Below are 8,701 nucleotides of genomic sequence, written 5' to 3'. Positions count from 1 at the left end.
TTGAACAAACCCTTTAGGCAAATTTTTTTTTCTGGGAACAACTCATATGATCTCATAGAAATCGTTGTATCTCCCTTCCTGTCATGATGAGAAAGGTAATCTAAATGGTGTTAGAAAGAGAAAGAACTGTGATTTATTTTCAAATATAGAATTTAACCGCGGTATAAATAAAATGTGCAAGCAAAGGTTCCGAAAGCAATTAGAAAAAATATTATGAAACTTCGTGATTAGTTTATGACACGCTTATAATACATTTGTGTAATAAAATGCTTGTGTTTTATAAATAAGTTTGTTTTTAAGGTGAGCTTTTTAGAAAAATTATGTTCGCATTTAAAATTTCAATATATCAAAATTATTTTTTTTTAATGATAAACTTATGTTAATAAGACGATGTTTTTATGCATAGCATAAAGGATAATAAATTATTAAAAGCAATAATTAGTCGCCTGTAATATCAATACAAATTGAAAATATCTCCCGAGTAAAAATAAATGCCGCCGGCGGGAATTGAACCCGCGCTTTCTGGTGTCCTAAAAATATATAAATTTCTAGGACACAATTACTACCTAGTACTTTTAAATTAGAATGCTACCCAAGCAACAGTTAATCTTATGTTTAATTGGATATTTTATTTTATTCTATTTCTTCTCTTTGTTATTCATATTTATAAAAAATATGTTAGTAGGCTAAGGCACAAGTTAATAGTACATATACCTATTATTTCATTATTATTTTAATACAATACTTATCAAACAACTTATCAAAATGTTAATACTCATCCTAATTTGACTTTCCTAAAACGGGAATCCTCCTAGTTGGGCAGTCAAAATCTTTCTTAAATAATGTATATAAATGTATAATATTTTACAAAATAAATAAATAAATAAATTAAAAATTAAAAATAAATATATATATAATAAGCAGTAATTTTTAATTGAAGTACTAGTACATATTGAATTATTTGGCGTGTTGGAAATAAGCCGACGTGGCTCAGTGGTCCAGAGCGTCTGACCAGACATCAGAAGGCGCGGGTTCAATTCCCGTCGGCGGCATTTATTTTTACTCGGTAGATAATATCAATTTGTTTTGATATTACAGGCGACTAATTATTGCTTATAATATTTATTTATTTATTTTTAAAAATACAATTTGTAAGCGTATTTTACCACCTTTCAAAAGAACTTTTAGTTATCGAATACGTTCAGAAATTTTCAATTTATTTGGATTTTATTGCAATGCGGAAATACATATAGAGGCCTTAAGAGTTTAGCGTCATTTTCAAATTTGGAAATGATTGTGAGTAGAATTCAGACTAGCGACATAGTAGCCACCTTTAATATAAGTTTTTTTTTTTTAAATGCAACTGCTTTGTCAAGAATCAAGAATTCGTGATCTCTCGCAGGCTGGGCCAGTTAATTAGTTATCCTGAAATTCGGTAAAGCTATATTTGTAACATAAATAAACCTTCGGCGATTTCACATCATGTTTTATACACTAGCTTGAGAATTGGTATGAAAATACTTTAATATTCTATAATAAAAGCACAAAATTCCGGAGTCAGTCAGATCCCCAATTCGGTTATGTTGTGAAGCTTAAGGCAGTAGGGAGAGGAAACAGATGGGGAAGAGAAAGGTGAGGAAGAACCTGGCTGGACAGATCTGGTCAAAGCCATTTCAAGCATTTTGTTTTAATTTTGAATGGTGGTCTAACACCAGGGCGATACTGAGAGAATCTTTCTTTCTGGAAAGTGTCGCAAATACACTACATATCATTTTGAATGAATGAATATGAAATAACATAAATTAATCAAATAAAAATACAATTTGAGATTTTTAGGTGCAAAAGTATTATTTATTAAAAGAAATCTCTGTTTTTGGAATCCTGTCTGCTCGCCCGTACCTTACATTGATTACATCTGTTGAGAAACTCTATGAACTCTTTAAATTATTAACATTAGAGCCTTCTGTGCCATGCCGCTAGAACTATTACAATTGCATTTGTGAGATAATTTATATTACTATCAGGTTATTTCTTCTCTCTTTAATAACTTCTAACCATAATTAGGTACATTTCTAATGCATTCAATCTGAGTTCATTATTTCTCCTTGGATTCCAGGGCTCCCTTGTACCAACTCAGGGTTGGTTTCAGAAATTTGTTATAGACTGATAGTTCAATACACTTTTGTTCCGAGGATACCTCATCACTTTCTACTGGATTTTTTTGTATTATTAGTACCACCAGTAGTAAGCGGCCCAACTGATCCAGTTGGACAATAGCTACCCCATTTTGGAGTGTCGTGAGGCTGTAGGAAGTGGAGACAGAAAGGTGGTGAAAAAGAGGAAGGTTGGGAACTCTAAGCGGATTATCCCACCGAGTGTGATATAAACCGATTTGAAAGAAAAGCAATATAGCCAGTTTCTCTCGAGTCTTTAGCCCAGATAGGCCAATTAATGGAATTATTTGTTCAATAAATAATTTTGTTTCAAAATGACTAATCAATTTCACCATAAGTATGAAACAATTGGGTTCACTAGAGGCATGCGAACACGCCCACAATATACTTAAAATTCTTTAGATTAGATCAATTCGTTTCTGAATGATGATCTTGCATGAAATTGAAAAAAACCTTTCACTATAAGGCATTCATTAATTTATTTTTCATACACTTCAAGATACAATTGAACAAGAGTAAAAATCATTCCTTAAAATACGTTTAATTTAATAATCTAATTTAAAATATCTTTAAAAACTAAAAAAAATGATTTGACAGAGAATTGAACCTTTCTATCCAAGAACTGGAGTCGACAACTCCACGAATGTAAATGTCCGTGTGTGTTCGTGATTTGTGTTTTAAATATAATACGAGCATATATTTAATTTTTGGATTATGGTTATATAGGATTAAACCATCCTACAGAGGAATTAGAGTAAACCACTTTACCAACCTAGCCAAATTCCGATAGGATAGGACCGACATTTATTTCGTATATTAACTTAACATCCTATTTCAGAGAAAAGCGTATATGTCCGCGTGTGTGCATGTGATTGCCACCAAAAGTTTAAAGAAATAATTGTCACCCACAACTAGTCTATCTGCTGAGTTTCAGCTCAATCAGATCTCAGGAAGTGGTTTAATTTCCGCTTCCAAGATTTATATTCATTCATTACCGAAAAAAAAAGTGAAATTCGAATATATAGATAAAAGAAAACAACTCAAAGTTACATCATTCATTGGATTAAGTACATTATGAAGTGATTAATCGAGCGATGTACTATAAATGGTTCCCTAAAGTAAGTATCTTGTATCTAAGCCAGGTTTGATGTTTTTCTCCCCACTGCCTAACTCCGGCCCAGGCAGTTGCAAGGCTTCTAAGCTTTAGGCAACATTGACACAGTTCTTCCACATTCTGTCGCCACATTCACTGTCTACTGTCCAGCCACCAATGATATTCAAGAAGCCAAACTAAACCACACAGCTCTAACAATCTGTCTTCTGGAACTATGAATCACAATAAAGTGGAATAGTGCCGAAAATTCTTCGAAGGGTCGATAAACTGCATGTTAAATAATAATAATAAATTGTAGCGTTTATATAATAACTAACGAAATAATAATTATCTGAAATAATACAATAACTTTGTTAAAAACAGTTACTTTGATTCGTTTACGCCAGCATTATCAGGGTACAATGTATATATACTCGTATGAACAGAGCGTGTTCATACGAGTATATATACATTGAGTGAGACAAAATATGAAATAGGAACAGTAAAATAGGACGAAATTCAATTATAACGTAGCTATCTCACTGTTCTTTTATTCTAATATATATTTTGTCTCACTCTGCGTGTATATACACAAATAAAAAGCACACACACTGTATTTCTGTTGCTCATGTGAAGCGAAACCAGTCAGTCGTAATAAATTAAACCAATTTAGCGGTTACTTTAAAATGTACTGTTTTGTTTCATTAATATTGTTACCTAAATTGCATTTTATATTTTTATTATTTTTTTTGAAATAAATACAAATATTCCCAGGATACGAATTACCTGACAATATTTGAAAATCTCCTACTATCACCACAGTAAGCGGAACATGTTGCTTGTGTTATGATGGAGGACTTAGCCAGCCGAGGAATTGAACACACCACGCCTGGGTGGGACCCCCCAAACGCGATTTCAACTCAGCCACCGACCGTTTATATTCTATAATTTTCAAACCAACATCATGTTCACCACCCACAAAATTGTGCTGTAGGTATTTAGTTAGTTGTATTGCTCGTATTTCACGTTCGTTTTACTCAAATAAAGCCGCAGAACAATCTGTCTTCTGTGTAAATTAAATACTGCAAATGTTTTTTTACAGTTAAGTATTCAAATACTTCTTCCTTTTCTTTAAATATTTCTTTTGTTCGTCTTTTTCTTCCACCGTGTTTCGACGAATCCTTAACAAGTTGGGAGCAATGAGAAATTTGTGTTTAAACTCAGTATAAATCATCTTGCTTTAGGTTTCACAATTCTAGCTGCTACACGTAACCGCTTTTAAAGAAATTTTTTGTTTTGAACAAATTAAATATTTCTTTACGATAATTGTAGATTTACCCATTGGGACCTTGCAGCTCGTAAGGAAGGAAAAAGTTTTTAAAAATATTTGGTTAGGTCATCCGTATTGTAAAATACATTTCAAATAAAATGTTGAATTATTGCAGTCCGAGGCTACTTATAACTAAACTCCATCACTTGACAATATACAGCAGGGGTCACCAAATGGCGGACCGCGGTCCGGATCCGGACCGCCGACCTATTTTGTGCGGACCTTGTGTTAACAATAAAAAATATTTTACACTTGGGTACAAACTTCAGAGGGATAGTCCAAAGCAAAAAATGTAATTTTTATCATTAAACTTCTTTTTATTCATAACATTTGTTTATTATTTCATAAAAAGCCCGGGGGGAGGTTTTTAGGCTTTTTCCCTTCCATGTATTTAAAAAAACGGACCCCTAATGAAAGTAATTGGTGACTCCTGATATACATTGTCCGGAAACTCGTAGTACAAGCGGAAAACTGGAGAATCTACATCACAGAGAACAAAATATATTTTTTTTTCGATCTGAGCTTTTCTATTTAAATACTTTTAGAACCAAGTCGATGTATTTTGAAAGATGAAATAGTTGATATATGACCAGCAGCCATTTTTTTTTCAAAATTGATCTAAAAAATTCTGCTTGATTTACTCGAAAACGAAAGCTCAAATCAAAAAGTTATACCAATAATATTAGATTCGCCATTTTCGCTTGGACACCGTCCACAGAAAAAAGGTTTTTCAAGCGAAATTTTATGTAAAAAATATATTTATACACATAAGTTCAGGATCAACAATGCGTACGTTTTCATGAACGTGATTATAGTTCATACTTTTGAAGGTTTTAAAGAGCCTACTTGATTTTAAATGTATTTTTCTTTGCATTTCCCGGTGAAAGTATTCTTTAATTGTAGCGTGCGCTTAGAATAGAAGTCAGTTCAAGTTAAGTAAGATCCCGTGAGCCGACAACTTGACAGGTAATTCGACCTCCCCAGAGATCTCGACTCCCGCATGATATCAACATTGTATTCGGCAATTGAATATATATTCATGAGTATCGCTAATCGTACCTACTTACGAGTAATTCTGTAAACAGTGCAACACAGTTATAGGTATTGTATTTTTTGTCCCAATGTCAAAATGATAAAAAAAAACAATGACAACATCGAAGTCAAACTGGACTAAGAGCGAGCTGAAAAAAAAAAATATTTACTCCCTAGTGGGTTTCACATGAAAATAATGTAAAATGCAGATGTGTTAATTATTTATTGGAGAAAAATCAATAAAATTGAATATCGCAGGTTTATTAAGAATCTCTTATATTTCATAATCTGGATTGCAGGCTCTTAACGAATGAATTGACAGATTTCCTAATAAATTTTTAGGAAAATGAATCATTATGTAGGAACAAATGTTAATCAAAATCTTAATATTTCAGCATTTCGTCAATTTAAGCGCCCTTGAGGTGATTTTCTCACGAAAACGGCGCTATATAAATAATCCTATCAAGGCAAAGGCAGGTGCGTAATTCACGTGTTCCGATGTATTAAAATTTTACTAAAAGATTATCAGGAAACGGCCTGCAATCCCGTTTTTAACCGTATTATCAATAATTTGAAGAGATATTTATTAAATGTACATCGTTTTCCATGTAGTAACAATTATGTGGTATTGATTTATTTAATAATTAAAGTTACAAAGTATGACCAGGCCTAGCTTTTCGCAGAAATTCACTTGTGAAAAAGTTGTCAAATGGCCATTCAGCGCCATCTTGTTTTTTTACATTTGAGGAGTCCTGGTTGAACATTCATTGAATAGCCGATTCTAGGTGCGTTTCATAATTCTATCAAATTAATACGCTGATAGGCTTAATAACAACTTGATAGTTGTCCTCTTCTGCTGATCACAGTGTGTTCAAAAGCTGAAACGGACTAAGGACGAGTTGTTTCGCAGAATTTCAACAATTCGTCAAGTGAATATTCAAGTTCAGTGAAATTCTTATTCGAGCTCTGCTACTATTCAAGTACCGTGAAACAAACAATGAAATAATCTCGGAACCTGAAAAAAAATTTCACACAACACGAATTTTGACAACGAAATTTATTGAATCGTTCGGAATTTTTTTCAAAACAACCCGTCCTAACGGGCCTTCAGATGACTTGATTTGGTTGAGCGGTTGTTATCAATCTGGTTGAATTGAATGTAAAGTTATACAGTATGGAGGTTTGTTCTAAGCGATAAGCTGAATGGTTAAACCTGGGCTTAAAACGATATAGGTCCGTTTATAACGCCGGGCCCGAACGCTGAATATATTTTTCCCGACTTTTTCATTTATATGGTTAAGATTACCATTTTATTTTAGAAATTTGATTGAGGGCAAATTTAACCGTAGGTCTGTCCAATACACCAGAGCCGCTCAAAACATATTTTTGTTCATGGCTTCCTCACCGACATTATTTTAGAATAACCAACCAAATTAAGTTGTCTGTAAGGCCTATACGAATCGTAAATTAATGGAAACCTTTCAAATCTGCGGGTCTGAATACCGCCGCCCCGGGAACCATTTATGGGATAACCAACACTTCTGCCATAGGTCACCCCAAGTGGTTCGCTATGTTTGGTAATATAGCTGAGGTGCCTGGGTTCATCGGGTGATTTTTGATCAGGATGCGCCTGCCCGCCACCTGCGTGGCGTGCCAGATCAGGAGAGGCTGGTTTAGGGAAACCATTTGACATCTCCTGGTCTCTCGATCCATCGTCCTGCGCCCCAGGCGGACGGATATACATAAATGTCGGAGCCTCCTGAGTGGGATTAATGTAAAAAAAAAACAACAACATGGCGCTGAGTGGCCATTTGATGACAATGTTACATTTGAATTTCTTCAATTGGACCTAGGAATCCAATTGTAGTTATTAATCTAATTCAATACAGGCGCGTATAGAATCGATTTCTCCAAGTTATTATTAATTTGAGAAGAGAAGTCGCATTAATGCCAACCGTTTGCTAATTACTTCCAAAACTAGGGTAATTTCCTTCAGGTTTGTCTCTACTTTTGATATCGATCTCATTTAATCTCTTGGGAATTTACAGTTTTTTAACGAGTTAATTTCAACGCATTTTATAATTGCGCGGCAACGATTTAGGAACATTTTTGAGATTATTACTTCAGAAATGTTTAAATTTCCTTTTAGGGCGAATACAAGGCTGCTCGGAATTAAACGCGACGCTCGAGTGTACTTCGGGTACTACTCGAATAACATAAGTTTATATTTCTCTTAGCTTACGAAATACCTGTAACATGGATTTCCCACATACCCACCGTTCGTTTTAAATTATGTTCTACATAAAATTTTTCCTTTTTTCGACTTTTTAATTTGATTTCTTGACGTCGGTAAATAATAAAATTACAATACTTTCTTATAGAAAACAAATTTTTTTTCTATTCTCTCTTCACATTCCATTTAGCTAGGTACTTACCTACTGTAATACATTCTTCTCCAATCAACACTGAATTCATTTTTCTATTCTCTCCTCATATTCCATTTGGCTAGGTATTTACCTAATGTAATACATTCTTCACCATTCAACACTGAATTCATTTTTCCATTCTCTTCTCACATTCCATTTATCTAGTTACTTACCTACTGTAATATATTCTTCTCCATTCAACACTGAATTCATTTTTCCGTTCTCTCCTCACATTCCATTTAGCTAGGTACTTACCTACTGTAATATATTCTTCTCAATTCAACACTGAATTCATTTTTCTATTCTCTCCTCACATTCCATTTGGCTAGGTACTTACCTACTGTAATACATTCTTCACCATTCAATACTGAATCCGTTTATTTTAAATCTAAAAATAATTAATGAGACTTATTTGTGCTATTTTACGATTTATTGGTTTAGAACAGTGGTTCTTAACCTTGGTTCGATCGAACCTCAGGGGTTCGGTGAGTCAGTCTCGGGGGTTCGGTGGAGGTCAAGACCCCCGACTTATATTTGATGAAATCATTGAAATTCAGCAGAGCCAGGTTTAACAGCAACTCTTCAGAACAACATCGCTCTCAACGTTTTGGTGTCAATAAATGGAAACATACCCTGTTATTGCTAA

The 8,701-nt window shown here is 33.8% G+C and overlaps 1 non-coding gene across 1 annotated transcript; it reads left to right on the top strand.

Moving 5' to 3' along the window:
* The first annotated feature begins 979 nt into the window (after positions 1-979).
* Positions 980-1,052, top strand: TRNAS-AGA (transfer RNA serine (anticodon AGA)). The gene has a single exon. It is a non-coding gene; the product is annotated as a tRNA-Ser (tRNA).
* The last annotated feature ends 7,649 nt before the right edge of the window (positions 1,053-8,701 follow it).

The sequence above is a fragment of the Hesperophylax consimilis genome, chromosome 3 (assembly GCF_061612785.1).
Source record: "Hesperophylax consimilis isolate HC1 chromosome 3, BYU_Hcon_1.0, whole genome shotgun sequence".
NCBI classification, from domain to species: domain Eukaryota; kingdom Metazoa; phylum Arthropoda; class Insecta; order Trichoptera; family Limnephilidae; genus Hesperophylax; species Hesperophylax consimilis.
The sequence above is the reverse complement of the archived record's forward strand: the minus strand, read 5'-3'. Positions and strand labels throughout refer to the sequence as shown.